Below are 19,078 nucleotides of genomic sequence, written 5' to 3' on the forward strand. Positions count from 1 at the left end.
AAAAAGACCAAGTTCATGCTTTGCAAATGGCAATTTCAGGACAGACATCAGAAAGTATTTCTTTACATAGAGGTTAATTAATGACTAGAAAAGGTTACCAGGAAGGGTGGCTGAGGTCAAGCCATTCAATGATGGTAGAATGTCATGTGCTGTTGTTGGTCTCCAGATGTCCAGGGGCTTCTCTCTTATATTGGATTCTCCTGGGATTCCAGAGACACAACATTAAAGGGTACTGGAGTTCATCATCTGGGTTTTGTTAGGTAAGGGTATCAAGGGATATGGAGCAAAGGCAGTAAATGGAATTGAGGTATAGATCAGCCATGATCTAATAGCAAGGCGGAACAGACTAGAGGGGCTGACTGGCTTACTCCTATTCTTATGTTCCTATCTTACAACTTGGTAATGTTAGTGCAGAATCAGTCACTGCTGAGAATTTCGGACACATGAAAAGGCTCCAAGTGTCTTGTGGAAAATATTGTTGCCTTTGGGCAGCTGGGCAGTACAATGTGCCAATGCCTTGCTTTCTTACGGGTAGCACAGTGAGTAACACCATTTCCAGAAGAATTTTGATGATATCTGTCAGCAGTCAACAGTTCATCATAGTGGACCTCGTAGATGGTCCAGGAGGAAGTAGATTTATATTATTTGTTTAGCATTTTTGAGTGTCCATGGTTTGACACATTTGTAAATACAGCTTTCATTCTGTTTTTTTTAAGTTTCTTTTACGAGAAGGGAGTTTTTACTGGTACCCTGATTAAATAATCTACCCTCCCCCCTCCCCCGCACTCAATTCATGGCTGTTTAGGGATATTGCTGTGTGCACATTGGCTGTTTCATTCACCTATACACAATCATTATATTTCACAATAAAATCCTATGAAGCATATTGAGACGTCTCAACAACATGATAAGGAGCTATTTCAAATGCAAGGATTATTATTTTTATTTCAGAAAACCGACTTGAAAGTTAACACTGAATTCAATGAGTTGCAAAATTCTGCACACTATGAAATGCTAAAAGAGTAAAGTTGGACCCAGGTGGAACTTCTGCCCTCTAGATGCTCAGATATGTCAACATTAAAGCCAAACCTCTGTGCACCTTACATAACATTTGAGGAAATGGCAAGGATTCCAGATAAATGTCTGTAAAGATGACTTGCAATGTTTTTATTGCAGCTTCTTTTACAGCATTGTCTCTGCAATTTGTGTCCTCTCCCGCACCAGGCTCTGTGACCCCATCACTCCCACCCTCGCCCGGCTCCACTGGTTCCCCATCCCTCAGAGGATCGAGTTCAAAGTCCTCATCCTCACCTTCAAGGCCTTCCATGGCTTTGCCCCTCCTCCTTTCTGACCTGCTAACCCCTTATCAACATGTCCACTCCCTCCGCTCAGCAGGCCCCGGCCTGCTCCATGTCCCTCGCCTGGCCCACCCTACCATCGGTGGTCAGTCCTTCAGCCTCTCTGCCCCCACCCTCTGGAAATCCGTCCCAAATTCCCTTTGCCTCGCTCACTCCCTTGCCTCCTTCAAGGCACACCTCAAGACCCTCCTCTTTGACCGTGCCTTCGACCACCCTCCTACCCTCTCTGCCCTCCACCCTCCCTGATCCCAACCCATTTCGCTCCTGCACGGTCCTAATCCTTGGCTGTTCAGTGCCTTGGGATGTCTTCCTGATGTGAAAAGCCCTTTACAAATATAATTTTGTATTGTATTGTATTTTGTAATTGAAACATATTACATATCACATACAGTATTATTCCAGCACTTCATTTGTTTTCCTTTTTTTGTTTTTTATACAATACAATACATTTGTGTGGCACCTTTCACATCGGGAGGATGTCCAAACAGTGCCTGCCATTCAACCACCGAGAGCCCAGGCACCTGACTGGCTTCCAGGGATTCTGGGTCTATTCCTCTGCTCTCATCTACCAGGAAGAGGATGGTACTGTAGTGACCTGGAGCATCAGCTATGAGATACAGTTCTAACTTCAAAATAGACAAAACAAAGATTTTGAAAATTGATTTTCGTTTCCTAAAGACAACACCCCTTTAATTCACTGAAGCATTTCTGGATTTATTTATCATATCCATTTCATAATGTTGGTAATTGGTAATAAATACTGTGTCTAAGTTTAGCAGCAGCTGTTTTTCTTTGATATTGCAAGTTTCTGATCTCTTTGTAGTCCGCAAGATGAATAGCTTTAAAGAATAGGATCTTTATGATGTAGGACCCCTTACTGCTGGATTAACCACTCATAATGCTATGCACATTTATTGCTGACAGTGACAGTAGTACTGGTGGTTAAGACACACACACAGGCCATTTACTGGTATGCTGCTGTCAGTGAATTTACAAGAAATGCTGGTCATTGACAAAAACACCCACTACCATAATTACTAGGGAGAGGATCTGACTAAAATAATTAAGCGAAGGATTGAAATATGCTACAAGTTAATTTCTAGTGTTTAGTCAGCGTATGAAATCTCCAAGTGTAACTCAATTTTACCAGGTCCTGTGGGCTGTGACATTTCTGACCTCCCTGAGTCTTCTCTTCCACCTGCAACTCGTAGCCTTTGAAAACTTAAGCTTGTCATCACCTCATCGTTATTTCAGTTAAATGTAAGAGGGTGAAAAATATGGTGTGAGATGTGATAGTTTTCATTGGGGATAAGATGTGTCCTGAGAACCAATCCTTAGCGACAAATTTGGAATAACATCTGAATCTACCCACCCCCCACACCATCACCCACTCACTCACACACACACACACACACACGTACGTGCTTTGGAAGATGATTTGGAGTCCTGTAGCTCAGTGGTTAGAGCACTCGCTTTGCAAGTGAGAGACCTGAGTTCAATTCCAGGCAGAGGGCGAAACCTTGGGCAAGTTTCCTTACTCCACACGCCTAATAATAATCCCTCCAAAACCAAAAACAATAATAAATTGGTCATTTTCAATCTAAGACTGTTTGTGGGACATTGCTGTGCGCAATTGGCTGCCGCGTTCGCCCACAAATATACAGTCAATTCACTTTACAGTGTGTTCTGTGAAGCGCTTTGGGACGTCCTCCCGACGTGAAAAGCGCTATATCAAATGCAAGGATTATTATTATTATTATATTCACACCAGCACAGCAATAACAAAGACTTGCAGTTTTATAGTTGGACCCTGTAATACTGCAGCTGTTTAAATCCATAAAATCAGATCCCACATTATAATGGGGCACAATGAGAAATAGCCATTGATAATGTCACTGCTCTGTGCAGGAAGTGCTGCTGGTGTCCCTTCCTGTGCGCTATATGCAGGAAGTTGGCCAGTCAGTGCTGTAAGTAATAATAATAAACCCTGCATCTGATATAGTGCCTTTTAAATCAGGAGGACGGCTCAAACAGCGAGGCATGTGGAGTAAGGAAACTTACCTAAGGTTTCACCCTGCTGGGAATCAAACCCAGGTCCTCATTCTTGTGAGCTGAATGGTCCAACCACTGAGTAACAATTTTCTGAGTGAAAACAATCCCTTTTAAATTCATTCTATCCGAATTTGCAAATGTATTCACACCACGAACATTGAAACCATGAGAAACAGAATGCTCATCCACATAACACAATGAAGATGTCATCCAGACAACAATCTGAAAACCCTTAACTAGCTCCACGTACAGGAATGTAATGCAACCAGTATGGTGGCTTTGGACTGAATCCCTTCAAAATTGCTCAATTCGCATAACCACAAAAAAAAGCTGGTATGTAATAAATGTTTTTTCAAATTGTTTGGATATAAATAGATTCAGATGCCTATCTATGCAACTACATACATAATACTCTGTGCAACTTGACTGATTTAGCCATGTGTGCTGAACACATGTACGTGTTTTTTGCAATAACAACTCCAATTAATGCCGTGACTGGACTTTCAATGGTTGTTTTTTCTCCTGCTGGTATTATTACCATATTTGGCGGCCAGATTCCCTGCCCTTCATTACACACAGTGCAATGTTTCTGATTCCACCACCTGCTCTACATCACCATCACTGGCCAAACTTGCAGTCACTGTGCGAAGCTGGCAGGGTGGGTATTCAGGAAGGATCACAAGATCGACCTTTCCATTACATTATCAAGCCATTTTTAAATGAGTCCAATATCCTGGCCTAGTTATCAAACATCGCAAACATGATTCGAATAGTCAATACTTGTGGCTAAGCAGATAACATTCAAGGTTAATTCTCGAATATGGTCTGCATTATTGTGTCGGACACATGTTGGGAGAGAAAACAGAAGTGCAAAGCAATTTTATTTGGACTGCGCCAATTTCAGAATTATTTCATGTCTTGTCACGCGAAATCCTGAGTGCAGTTTATAAAATAAATTCCCCGCTGATTTTTCTTTCTTGTTTTCCTGAAGATGCTGCCTAATGTTGGATATTGTTCCCAGGTAACAGTGGGAGATCTCCAGAACCAAAGTGACTTCTTGTGAGAGCCTGGTCTGGGAGTGCCAGCTGACTACTTAGCCATGGAACAAATCACAGACAAGACCTCACTTGGCATCCCCTCAAGCACAGATCACACCAGTGATCCTCTGGATGTCAATTAGGAGCGGGGATCCTGACTGATATTATTCCCTCCTGAGTCCAAGTGCTTTTATGCCCACTGTAGCTCTCAACTTCTGCCCTGACTGAGGTCGGCTAATTCAGCACAGACCAGGAATCGAATCTGCAACCTCTGGTCCGTGCGGCTCAGTAAAACTCATTTCGTTTGTCACACTTCACTGCGTTTCATGATTTAGGGTTGTTGCACAACACTGCTGCTGGCACAGTTAAAAACAGATGCTAAAGCAGTGCCTCCGCAAAGGGTCCTGTCAAGGATCACTATAATGCCACATAGAAGCTCAATCAGTCAAACTGTAGAACACAATGCTTTGTGCAAACCATTTGCCACCAACAGTGATTTTTGCCAACAATTGTAGGTTTGAACATGGAGCAAGACTATAGAACTAAACTTTGCTGAACGGGCGAGTAATAAAGTTTATTCAGCTTAGATCAAGAGTGTTATGAGCTGAGCCATTTGTCAGCTAGCCTCATTCTTGCTTCTTGGTGGGAAGTTTGTGGTTTCAAGCACCACATTGGGACTTGAGCTCATAGTCCTGGTTGAACTAGTGCAGTACTGGTGGGGGATGCATTATCAGGGATGCCATCCGTTGAATGAGACATTAAACTGAGGTACTGAGGTATTGTTTCAGTTGGACGTTAATAATACTGTGACACTATTGGAGAAAAGAAGGAAGCTTCTCCCCCCCGGCTATCAGTGAACAATCCACCAAATAAATCGGTCATTCATTTTGTGGCTGTATGAGACCTTGCTGTGACAACTTGGTTGTCACATTTGTCTACAGATGCAGCCACAACAATTCAGAGCAATTATTTGTGAAACCTTTTTCGATGTTACAGGCACAATACCAAGTGCAAATATTATTATGTAAGATGGTGGCAGCAACGGTGTAGTCAGGTTTTGCTGGGTCCATGGACATAAAAGCGTCCGTGCATTTGCTGAAAGGTGATAACGGTGGTTGTTTATGTGCTCCAAGATGCCACTCGTGAAGGGAACTATATAAATGCATGTTGTTGCTATCTGCATTTGTTTTAAACTAGGAACTGTGATAGTCAAATCCAACATCAAGAAATGTGTGAGCCAGAACAGCCTGTAAAACATAAGTACTACAGGAGATCGACTGTACAGTGTCACACTGTGTAAATCCTCCAGTTTCAGCAAATCCCACAAGCGCCAGTATCCTCTCAAACACCTACCTGGATTCCTGACTTCTCTTTCCCATATCTTACTGTAAAATTTCCCTTTTGCACAATTGGAACTTATTCACATCCGCCCTGGGAGTAACTCAGTAAACACTTCACATGGACTGCGGAGGCTGAGGTGGTGAGTAAGTGTTGCACCTCAGCCCATTGGCAAAGCAAACGTTTCTCCAAGGAGCAGGAGGTATGGAAAATCTTTCAAAGTGTACGGCGCTGACATTTCTGTTTCTAAATCTGCCAAGACCAGTTGGTCACTTGACTGTTGTACATTTTTAAAAAAAACAATTTGTTCTCAACCCTACCCAATGTATGTACTATTCAGTTTTGCCAGTCCTATATTGAAAATAATATCACAGTATTATACAGTTGCTGCAACTATTAGCAATGGTTTTATAATGGGAAATCGCATTCACACAATAAACTTTCACCAAGGATTGAATCCAATGATGGTGTGTCGAATCCAAATGTTCATGCAGTTCATTCCATTGCAATTATACAGAAGAAAGAAATAACTTGACTTTTATAGTGTTTTGTCATGTCAAAACATCTCAAAGTGTTGTCAAATGTAGTGACTGTTTTCATAGTAAATGCAGTAGCCAGTTTGAATAAATCAGGAGCCCCCAAAGAGCCAAAAAGTAAATAAACATTTAATCTAGAGGATTATTAGTCTATACACCAGAAGAAACCTAAAAACGGTTTCTCTTTAGTATCTATCCATCTGAACAGGCAGACAGGAAACCTCTGTTTACAATCTCATCTGAATGGCAGCACCGCCATCAAGGTAATGTTCCCGCATTAGAGCGATAGTCTGATTGTGAGCTCAGGTACCAACTAGGGACTTGAACTCACAACCTTCAGACTTAGAGGTGAGAGTTCTACCAACTGGACCAAGCCGATAAAAACCTATGCACATCAAAGGTGGAAATTATCTCAGCAATTTATGTTGGAGGTACAGCCACACTCGCCCCTCCCTCTTCCTCCCTGATACCAATCTGATATTCACCAAAGATTAGTTCAGATTATTTCATCAACACTTGTTTTGCTTTTCTCTGTGAATTCCCCTTTTTTTGCATTGAGCACTATTGCTGTTGGCGAATACATTGAAATGGCAGGAAGCGGAAGGAAGATTTACTGATGCACAGCATTGCCAGATACTGCTAAGTATATCTTCCAGATGTTCAGGACGCTCTTCAGAGATTTCATGTCATCTGGAAGATGTGAGAAGGAAACTCCCACTGTAGCGCATGGTTTATGCGACTCGCTTTTGTCCATGTGTGCTGCCCATCAGATATTAATTGGATTTCAAGAGATAAAATGAGAGTCATCCGTTTTCATTTAATTTAATACTTTGAAGGAGATAGTAACCTATGGGGGGGGGGGGGGGCGTGGATGAAGGGGACGTCGGGGCAAGAGCACAGTGAAAATCAAATATTTATTCTATAGAACTATAGAGCAATAAAAAGAGCAATTTTGGCGATTCGCTATAGCAAGAAGTGTAATAAGTGAGAATCATTAACGCCAGCTTTAATTAACATGAAAATTTAACCACAAATTCATACTCTGCACCAGCACCCATTAAGAGGCACCAGGGCTTTTACTCTATCCTCTCTTTATTTTCCCATTGAAAGATTTTTTCCAAAATGAACAATAATCATTGCATTTGATAGAGTGCTTTTCACGTCAGGAGGACACCTCAAAGCACTTTACAGGATTTACTGTAATGTGGAGTGACTATGATTGGAATTTCCAATGCCATTACATCAGTGGTCACATTTCCAAATATCAAAGCATCATAGAATCATCCAATCTAGGGAAACCTACAGAACAGGGAAATTCAATTACAACTTTTATTTTAAGTGCTGTATAATTATAATAACAATAATCAACCTTGTATTTGTTATAATTCCTCCACAAGATCACAAGTAAAGCTTGGATGAAGAAGATCCTTTGGCCCATTTGATCTCATCCTTCCGAACAGCCCCCTTGCTGTCTTCCAATCACAAAAGGACCTCGGAGGTAATTGCTGTCAAGTGGAGTGACTGTATATTTGTAGACAGAAGTGCTGTAGCTGAGGGCTTTTCAGCCTCAAATCAACCCAGATTTTTATGTCACAGTCAATGTAACAGTCAATGTATACGATCTAGTTTAGCAGCCTTGAATGCATTGAGATCCGACCTTTATGGCTATTTACAAGTCAACATGTTGTCAGTGTTAGACCTCACCTAACAGTGAGATGAAAATTAAAGTGTCAGGAAAAAGATTAAACCAATCTAAGCAACATACCTGCAACTATGGTCCAGGCCGTGATGATGCCCTTAATTCCAGCTAAAACAATATTGATGTGTGTGCACAGCAGATTATACACTTACCGGATCAGCCAAGGACATGTGCATTATTTTATCATGTTAAGTATTTGTTCTATCTGAATGCTGAAGGAGAGTTATGGAGGTTCAAATGTTTGTGGAATACAGGAATAAGACCCTTTTAAAGGAGCAGCTGTGCTATCTTGGTACAACCAGCTTGTTACAAGCTGCTCTCAACAGGTCGCTGTGCAAAAAGTTGATTAAATTGATCTTTTACTTCATGGCTGTTTAGGGTAAATTCACCTGCAAAATATATGGTCACTACATTATAAAGTGAAATCCTGTAAAATGCTTTGAGATGTCCTCCTGACGTGAAAGGCACAGATTATTTATTTCTTATTGAAAGTGTGTCTATCAGAAACAGATGTTATTTCTGATGCAATGCAAAGTTTTCCTCCTCCAAATTTTCTCTTTGTGAAAAGTGAAATGACTTACCAAACACACATGGATTTTAAAAATAAAATTGAGCTGTAGGCAGCGATAGACATTCATCTCACACATTAATTGAGACTTGCCCTTCAGTTGGGCATTTGAAAATTATGGCTTCTTCACATCAATACATCTACCCAGCAGAATATTAGATTAATTTTTCCACATGGACTAGATTATAGTTTGAACTGAAACAAATATGGTTGTTACCATTCTGCTACCAGAATTCACTCTGCACATCTAGTTTACAAAACTTCAGAATGTTAAGTCTCAATGCACAAAGCCTTTTAAGTAGAGGTTATATATAAGCACGTGTATGAACAAGACTCACACAAGCAATTATTTGCTTTTTTTTGGTCAGCCAGGTGTCTGACATGTGCGGAAACCCATCGCCGTGCTTAAAGAGTATCCAAACCAAGCTGAGATTTCCATGCATCCCACCCACACATGGAAATCCCAGAGATAGATTGTTGGAATGGAATGCGCACTCTATCCCTGGAGGGACACATCCTGAGGGACATCCTCCCGACGTGTAAGGCGCTATACAAATGTAATCTTGTTGTTGTTGTTGTTGCTTACCTAATTCCAGAAAGTATTACAACAACAAGAACAACAAGATTACATTTGTATAGCGCCTTTCATGTCGGGAGGACATCCCAAGGCGCTGGACAGTGTACAGCATTTCAGTCCCGAGCTGGGGTAAAGGGGGGAGAAGGGAAGGGAAGGGGGGAGGCCGATGGCATGGTCAAAGAGGAGGGTTTTGAGATGGGATTTGAAGGAGGCTAAGGAGGGTGCGAGGCGGAGTGATTGGGGGATGAAATTCCAGAGGTTGGGGGCAGAGTGGGTGAAGGCTCTCCCACCAATGGTGGGGCGGGTGGGTTGGGAAACGTGGAGCAGGCCGGAGCTGGCTGAGCGGAGGAAGTGGGCGGGTTGGTAGGGGGTTAGGAGGTCGCAGAGGTAGGATGGGGTGAGGTCTTGGAGGGCTTTGTATATGAGGACCAGGATCTTGAACTGGATCCTCTGAAGGATAGGGAGCCAATGGAGTCGGGCGAGAATTGGGGAGATGGGGTCACGGAGTTTGGTGCGGGAGAGGACACGGGCTGCAGAGTTCTGGATTATTTGCAGCTTGTGGAGGGAGGAGTTGGGAAGGCTGACAAGTAGGGTGTTTGCATAGTTGAACCTGGAGGTGATGAAGGCATGAACAAGAGTTCCAGCGGCCTGAGGGGTGAGGTTGTGGCGGAGTCAGCCGATGTTACAGAGGTGAGGGAAGGCAGAGCGGGTCATGGCTTATTAGATGCAGATTGGCAAGAGCCAAGGCTTGGGTACCTTAGAGTGTGTGTTGGGGTACTGCTAGAGTCTAACCTGCTAAAACTGCATGGCTTGCCATTGATATTGCTGTCCGGCAAGCTTTCCCGCTGCTTGTCCAGCTAGGACTACTCTAGCACTCTGAGACGCCGTCTGGCGTGGAGGGCAGTATATAAATCCAAGTTGTTGTTGTTGTTGTTACCCTACCCATTAAGGCTTTGGCTTGCAGGGTTAACAGGAGCTGAGTGGGATGACTCTGCTCCCAGTGCTGTTTTATTTTGCAGAGGTTATAAGGGACAGGGAATTTGGCCAAAGGATTTAACACTGAATAGGAACCAGACACTTTTGCAACTGATTTTGCCTCGGTTGGTGAATATCGCAACAAGCTGAGAATCAGGCACACTTAGCCACCAAAATCAATACATTTACCATTGATCAGACAAGCACCAAAACAGGTTGCATATATATTCTGTACATTCCATAACATTGCTCGAAAACAATTTCTCTGGCATTCAATTTGAATTTGGTTATTTTCTCATTCCACAGCTTGCGTTCACTCATATACGATATACATAAGATTTTTAGTGAAATTTACATTGTATTCAATATTCAATAATCATCACATTGAATGCATTAGAAATGCCAAAGATTTCTCCCCATAAATTACTGTACAGTTTCTCTCTATCTGAACAGAAAATATCCCCAGAAAAAAGGGAAAAGTCATCAGGACTCCTTTTGACCTCCAGCTTTATATAATGTTTTTATTCCCAAACCTCCTGGTTTGAATTGTAGCAACAGATTTAATCCTATCCCCAATAAAACCAAATCTTTATTACCTGCCTTTTTTCTAAAGAGTGAGACATTAAATAGCACATGCTTTCCACTTGTGTGGAAAATCTTTTATGGATTTGTTCTGCTGAACAGAATCTGAACCCCACAGAATTCTATCCAGTGAATGCATTATAATGTGGCAAAGAAATTTATGAGGCAAAAAGCACAGTTCTCTTGATAAACCAGTAACTCATCAAAAAAAGCAAATACAAGTATTCTATCAAAGGGATTGATCGGAAAGTCATGGTTGTCATCCAGGCATTGCTTGAATAAGATATTTACAAAGAGTTATCTTTGCTTTCAAAATCTTTAGATATCTCAGGTGGACGTCAAAGATCCCATAGCACAACTTGGAAAGTCAAGGGAGTCCTGGCTAACAATACCTTAGACACGATCATTCATTCACTTCATGGGTGTTTGTGGGATATTGCTATGAGCAGATTGACTGCTGCGTTAACCTACAAAATATACAGTCACTACACTTACAGTATGTGAAAAACGCTATATCAAATGCAAGGATTATTATTATTTTATTATTATTATCATCTCTCTGCAGTTTTTTTTAAAATAGTAGTCAAGTATTTATTTAACTATTTATTTAAGTGCTGAGTTTAAAACTGAATGACTACCTGGTTGTTTGTGGGACATTGTTATGAACAAAGTGTTCACCTAGCAATACACAGTCACTACAGTTCACAATTGTATCTTGTGAAGCACTTTAAGGCATCCTCCCTATATGAAAGGCACTATATCAAATGCAAGGATTATTATTCTCTGAGAAGATGCTGCGGTGGCTACGCTTTCAACCTTGGAAATCCTGTGGCTCCAATGGGTTAAAGGGTCAATTGCAAATTGTATGAAACTTTGAGGTTGGGAGGGGGGAGGGGAGGAGAGATTATCTGAGAAGAATATTATCTGACTATGATCTTTTAAATGATAATAGGTTCGGGCAATCCAACAAAACAGAACGCTTAAAAAAAAGACAATGCAGTGATAGAGAATAAAAAAAATCTTCCTTTTCACTTTCATACTAAATCTCAGGGCTTGCTTTCCAGACAGCTGACAGTGGGTGAGGGGGAGGGTGTTTACAATACTTTCACATGATCAGCATGGCACAGTTCTGGAAGCTGTGAAAGGCCTTCTGTTCCACGAAAGGCCTCGAAAGTTTATCATCTCACCAGACAAAAGGAAGAGAGCCCCATGCCAGTGGATGAGTAATGGGCATGGGCTTTACACAATGCCTTCTATCCAGTCCTTAATCTGTACGCTCTTCTAAGGCTTTCACTCTTTATCCAAAGCAACCATTGTCTCCTCTCTGGGAGACCGAAGCAACTCTTCGGGGCAAGCAAGCAGGACAGACACAGGAAAAGAGGAGCAAAAAGCACAGCGACTGATGCTAAATTCCAAACTACCCCTTGTCTCTGTCTTTTCGCTTTACACAGTGCTAGCCCATGAATCTTTCTGTGTGTGTGCGAGTGTGTGAGTGTTCGTCTGTGTGCGTCAGTCTGTGACTGTGACTGTTTTGTTTCCTTATTGTCGGGCGTTTGAATGCAAGTAGCTACCGGACAGGTTTCTTACTCCCAGTTTTTAATCCACCCAATAAAATTCAGTGACGCAGACCCCATTCCTCGCCCACCGTTTTCCCACAACTTGGTGAATAAAGAGCCTCAGAAAAAAAGTTTCAAAAACAGTCTCAGGCAGCCACAGCTATCAGAATGTGAGGAACAGAGAATGCAATTCATTCTATTTACGGCCATGAAGCCCTGAAACTTTCATGGATTAATGTACTTATGAGTACCTCGCGCTCTCCTTACAAAGCACTGATAAACAGGGTCTTGTTTCAACCTTTTTTGAGAGACAGCAGCACACATTTTAAGCGCAGCAGCTGAATTTATTTTGAACAGTTTATTTTCCCCCAGTTTTTACACCATCAGGAATATCAGCACAACCACGCAAACCTTTTAAACTCTACTATTTTCAGAAAATGAACGCAGTTTTCAGTCCAAATGCTGCTGACCATTTTTATTGCCCAAATTCCTCATAAATTGGAAGCCTATGCACAAGATGGCTACCATATATAACAGTCTAAAATCAGTCACGTCATGGCTACTATGGGATTGGAGTTTAAAATACTTTAAATGATAATAATAATAATCCTTGCATTGATATAGAACCTTATAACGTCTTCGAGACATCTCAAAGCGCTTCAAAAAATATACTATAAAGTGAATTGATTGTATATTTAGTGGGCATATGTGAGGTTAGAGGCCCCCTCCACACATGCATGTACCATGCCCTGTAACTCTGGAACTCTCTGCTTTGACCCCTCCTTGTCTGTCTTGACATCGTATCTGAAGACCTCCCTCTTTGACCATGCCTAAAGTCACGTCCCTTTTCTCCTTGGCTTGGCATCAAGTTCTGTCACTGTTAAGTGCTCCGAGACACTATGTGTGAAGGGTGTAGGTTGTTGTTGTTTTTATGAATGGGTAACAGGATATGATAGCTGAGGCAAGACTTGGACATCAGGTGTGGCCAAAAGGAAAGGAACGCAACTGCTAGGAATCTGAAATAAAAACAGAAAAAGCTGGAGATGCATATCAGTCAGTCAGTCAGTGCCTGAAAAACACAGCCTTATCCAGCTCCTGTTACATTAGCTGAATGACTGAAAGGGCTTCTTCCCAAATGGTATGAGTGAGCAGGGTTGAAAGGAGAAAATTGAGCAAAAGCATGATGAAAGAGAGATATTTTTTAAGAGGCTTTTGAAGGCTGGGGGAGAAGGCACACGGTGAAGGGATTTGGGGAGAGATGTTCTAGAGAGTGGGGAGCAAGGTGGCTGAAGGCTCAGCCATTGGTAGTGGGATGGAAGGAATGAGGAACAAGCAGTGGGGCAAATGGCAGGAGAATAAAGCCTTTGTTCCGAGCCTATGTCGAAACTTCTGTTCTGATATATGGTCACACCCGAGACATTAACCTCCTTTTTCCTGTGCATATCCAGCATTTTTTGTCTTCCTTCCTTCACAGCCGTAGTTTCAGTTTGGGAAGCTTGGCTTCAGCATGGATGGAATGCATGAGAACAGTACCACAATTACAATACGCTACAATACAAATTTACATTTATATAGCACCTTTTACTTCGGGAGGACGTCCCAAAGTGCTTGACATTGTTGACTGGGCACCCGAGCCTGGGAGTGGGTGGGAGGGGAAAGATGACTAAAAGCATGGTCAAAGAGATGTCTTGAATGGCTTCTCTGTGGAAAGAAATTGAAAATTGGCATAGCTTCACTATGATTACAAACCTACTGACCTGGCCAGTTCCTTCAATCAGTTCAATCACTGGCTTTGATGGGTGGACTTTCAGCCATTTCCCCCCCACTCTTTGGAACTCCATTCTGAGTCTCTCGGACGTGCCTCCTCCCTCCCCACGTTCAAAGTCTCCCTCAAGACTTATCTCTTTGACCATGTTTTCGGTCACCTTTCCCCTCCCCACTCTCTTCAGCTCTTACCCCCAGCTCGGGTGAAACGCTTCTCAACGTGAAAGGCACTATATAAATGTAAATTGTATTGTATTGCACTGTGACACTTACACTATGTGAAATACGGGAAAGTCAGGGATGAAATTCTGCGGCTTACCCAGGGGCACACAATAAGATATGTTTGTCCACCAAGGTCATCAAACAATGAGGGATAGAGAATTCCCCCCACCACCCCACCCAAACCCACACACACACACACACACGGTCTTTTCCCAATTAACACGCCTTAAGTATCTTTCCCAGCATCAAAAATGCTTTATTATTCATTGGGAAAATATCTATGATCTAACCAAACATTTGAAAAACACCACGTAGAGCAGTAATGTTACAGTTGCAAAGTAAATTGGGAGATATAAACCATTATAAATGACAGTGCAAGGCATAACGGATGGCCAAAACAGCATTGCACTTGGCTCAGGATTTCCATACGATTGGAATGAGTGAAAATGGTAAATTGAAGTTCTGTGCTTGGACAAGGATTATATTTGATCACTTAGACATCTGTCAAGACACCTCCTTTTTTAATTTTTTTATTTTAATAGGTTTTTGGACATGATGCAGGTGTTTTGCATTAGTGGTATCTGATACTTGAATTAATAACTTTATGCTTCCTGTGACATTATGACCCTTTGTTGAATTAAGTTATTGTGGGGCAATATTTAAAAGGTAGGGTGCATTCCACTCCTCTCCCCAAAAAAACACACACAAGAACACTGCATGCCATTTGACGTTATAAAATAAAATGGCAAAGTCTACATTGTAAATCAGCTTCTGGTCAATGCCCACGTTTCTCATCCAGACTTTTATGGAAGAATATCTGAAATTATTGTTTATCAAGGGAGCCATTTCATTCATATTAGCTCATAAAATATGTCAGCCTATTAACCTTTCATTTTTCGGAGGGGGAGCAGAGAGAAAGCAAAGCATTTTGTTCAAAACTTCAAAACTTTTGGTGTTCATGCAATAATTTCGACATTCCAGAAAGATTCTCTGAAGGAAACTTCCTGACTATGCTTTCTGCAATGTTACGTTGATATAAATGGACTCTTTTTTCTCTCTTGAACTCTCTCCCGCTCTCTCTCTCTCTCTTTCTCCACACTTTTTTCAGGCACCACAACATCTGACACAAATTAATCTGCAGCTCCTCTGAGTTGGTTCCCATCCGCTGCTGCCATGCATTAGAATTGCTGATGATGTTTTGGCCCTACCCCTCCTGCAGCATGAAAGGAATAGCCGAGTGGAACACTGGGGGCTGCTAACTTTTTCTTACTTCTATTATGCAGACCATTCACCAAAGGGTTCAATTGGTCTGAAAGACACAGGGGAGATTGAAAACTCTCCACATCGCCATAAAGGCCCGAAATTAGTTAATTAATGTGAAGACCATTATGCACATTTAACATATGAATGGGTGAGTGGGTTGACTTAGCTACAGAGCAGGAAAGAAGTAAGGATATCAGAGGTCTGCTCTGTAAGAGGAAAGGAATCTGGAACAATGAGGGCATTTGTATGGGATTTGGGAAGAATTTTAACAGAGCCCAGAGACTGAAATTAAATGAGGCGTTGGAGAGTGAAAGTGGACCTGTGCGTAGATTGGCACCGACTGCAAAGCAGCCCTGCTCAGTTTGCCAAATTTCCTTTAGTATTTTTAGATTTAAATTGCTCTAGAAAAACATGTTAAGTAAGGATAACCATCTCTCTCGAATCAAAATGAGAGAGACTATTAATGCCTGAAAAAGCAATTTAGGAAAAGCAAAAAAGCCTCATTGTCTTAACTTATTGTGGCGTAGCTGGTGATAGCGATCATCCCAAATATTCTGCACTTTCTTTTGATATAGAGAGAAAAGTTTCACAGATAAATTGAAACAATGTTGACTGTTCTCCAGATAGTCTGGGTCAGGCATTAACCATGCATAGTTTTGTCATCTGGTTCTCATGGTCAGTTAAAGATACCATCTCTCTATTTCCTTTCTGACACTGGCTAAATTACAAGTCATGCTGTCTATCTGCACCGAAAAGCAACAGGTAAATAGTTCGGTTTGTATTTTTATTGCTGTACTTAAGCCGATGGCATTTAGTGGGGGTGGGGGGGAGTGAGAGGGTGGGTGAATGGGGAAAGAGAGGAGGAGAGAGGAGGGGAGGGAGGGGAAATTGTCGCAGCGGGTCCTAAACTGGGCTACAATCCAATGCTCAATGTGAAATGCATTTCATATGAATGCTGGGTACTGGTGTCCAGTAAACCATCCTTCCCATATCCTGGCTTCATGCCGGTTCCCATTTGAGCTGCTGCTAGTGTCCTTTGTAGTTGGTTTCTCCGTCTAAATAATATTCCCAAGAGTCTGACGTTAAACCAAGGTCCCGTCTGCCTGGACAAGTAGGAGTGCAAGATCCTATGGCACTATTCAAAAGGAGAAGGGAGTCTCTTCTGATGTTCTGGCCAACAGTGCCCTAGTACAATTGTTCACTCACTTCACAGCTGTTCGTGGGACATTGCATTCCTCAAGTTGTTGTTCTCATTGTAGTCTAATTTGGATATTGCTTATTAAGTTATTGTGCAAATAATAGTAATAATAATCCTTGCATTTGATATAATGCCTTATCACGTTGTTGAGACCCCCAAAGTGCTTCACGGAATATGCTGTAAAGTGGATTGACTGTATTTTGTGGGTGAAGCGCGGCAGCCTATTGTGCACAGCAGTGTCCCACAAACAGTTGTGGATTTTTTGGAGGGATTCTTAACCCCAGAAAGCAATCCAACAATTGACTAACAACCGAGTTCTACTTACTGCTTGGTAAACAGAGGCGTGTGGAATAATGAAACTTGCCTAAGGTTTTGCAACCACCAATTGAATGCAGGTCCTCTAGCTTGCGAGGTGAGCGCACTAACCACTACACTGCTGGGAGTCCTTCCAGTAACCAGATGTGGTGCGGTTCAGATGTATGTGTCCGCTGGGCTCAGGTGTCAACCTGGCTCAGTTTGTAGCACTCTTCTCTGCTTCAAAAACTTTGAGGATTCAAGCCCCACTTCAGGACTTGAGCTCCAGATCTAGCCTGACACACCAGTGTAGGACTGGGGGGAGGGAGTGCTGCATTGTCCAAGGTGCAGTGTTCTGGATAGCATGCATAACCAAAGAACTATCTGCCTGTCCTCGGATGATCTTTAAAGTTCTGGCAACACTATTTCAAAATAGCAGAGATTCTTCTGGAATTGTGGTCAATAATCCTCCAAATAAATAGCACTTTGGGATGTCCTCCTGACATGAAAGGCGGTATATAAATGCAAATTTGTATTGTTGTATTGTAAAAATAGACTATTCACCATAAAATGTCTATCATGTGTGCCCACTTTTAAAAAGAACACTGACTACATTTGTGGAGTCCTGTAGCTTAGTGGTTAGAGCACTCGCCTGGCAAACGAGAGGACCTGGGTTTGATTCCCGGGCAGGGCGAAACGTTGAACAAGTTTCCTTACTCCACACGCCTCTGTTTACCTAGCAGTAAGCAGGAACTCGATTGATAGTCGATTGGCAGATTGCTTTTCCGGGATTAATAATCCCTTCAAAAAAAAGAAAAAAAGAATAATTTAATCACTCAATCCGCGACTATTTGTGGGACACTGCTGTGCACAATTGGCTGTCGCATTTCTCCCACAAAATATACAGTCAATTTACTTTACAGTATGTTCTGTGAAGTGCTTTGAGATGTCTCAAAGACGTGATATACGCTATAACAAATGCGAGGAATATTATTATTACATTTAACCACAATAATTACTGAAAGTGCCTTTAAATATTGTATAAGTTCTTATTGATCTACAAAGTGGAGTGGGGAACAGACTGAGCCAACACTTGGCAAAAAGCTTGGAGGTAGAAAGACCAATCGCTCTGATTGAGAGATTACCAGCAATGCTAACTCCTTGTACGTGATGCGCTTGTAATCCACACAACATATTTATGGGTGTGAATCCAAAAGAATTTCAGTAAAACAATTGCTTTCTCTATTTTAATTCTTTTACTTGGTGGCACTGAGCTTTAAACATAAATAAGAAACAATTTGACTTGATGTGTGAAGTGTAATGATGCTTCTGTGTAGCAACACTGATTTCAGGTGTGCAAAACTGGATCTCACGCCCACAGAACAATGACAGCTCTCTTCAGGCCCAAACAAATCAGAATTCGTAAATGCAAATTGAATTACAGTCGACACCCTATCTCAAACCCTTTAAACAGGAGGATTAGACTTTATTGTCGAAAATGACAGCAGCTGTGAAGTAGACAATTGGAAATAGCAGTGGAGAGAGCAGCTTTATTTGTGTTGCGTCTATATGTGTGCGTTGTGCTTGTAAAACGGACCCTGGTCAGGAACGCACCGCAAACAGTGTGTCAATGGGCTGGTCTCTTGTAACGTATATACAGAGCACAGGTTTTTTTTTCTCTCTTAAGTTTCTTTCATGGTAGCCGTTAGGCCATCTGAAAGCAGTTAACTATTAAACTGCTACGATCAGCTGAGGCAGCAAGATGTGGCCTCAATATGAGGGACCTCTTGGGAATGAACTATTTTTCCAGTCATGCTTCCAGAACATTTGCGCTTCTTTTCAAGCTGATTTATCTTCAGTTCGGTCTTTGTGAAAGTCTACAAATTAGAATGTAGAGTCTGAGGTATTTGCACGTACTTGTCAAAAACTCAAACTTTTGCAAATTTCGAAAGAGCTTGACATTGTGGCACAAAATGCCTTTTGATTTAGTCTAAGAATAACAACAATCACTTGCATTTAATTGGCGTCCTTCCTGTCTCAGAGCGTCTCAGAGTAGTGT

The 19,078-nt window shown here is 41.8% G+C and overlaps 1 long non-coding RNA gene and 1 other non-coding gene across 2 annotated transcripts in view; both read left to right on the top strand.

The window, feature by feature from the left end:
• LOC103177990 overlaps positions 1-6,247 on the top strand; it is a 28,383-nt gene extending 22,136 nt beyond the window's left edge. Inside the window, exon 2 of the long non-coding RNA XR_487788.2 lies at positions 4,402-6,247. This is a non-coding gene — a long non-coding RNA (uncharacterized LOC103177990). The remainder of the gene's footprint in view (positions 1-4,401) is intronic.
• An 11,393-nt stretch (positions 6,248-17,640) lies between these two features.
• On the top strand, positions 17,641-17,714 carry trnaa-ggc. The gene has a single exon. It is a non-coding gene; the product is annotated as a tRNA-Ala (tRNA).
• The last annotated feature ends 1,364 nt before the right edge of the window (positions 17,715-19,078 follow it).

Source organism: Callorhinchus milii, unplaced genomic scaffold (assembly GCF_018977255.1).
Source record: "Callorhinchus milii isolate IMCB2004 unplaced genomic scaffold, IMCB_Cmil_1.0 Scaffold3, whole genome shotgun sequence".
NCBI lineage: Eukaryota > Metazoa > Chordata > Chondrichthyes > Chimaeriformes > Callorhinchidae > Callorhinchus > Callorhinchus milii.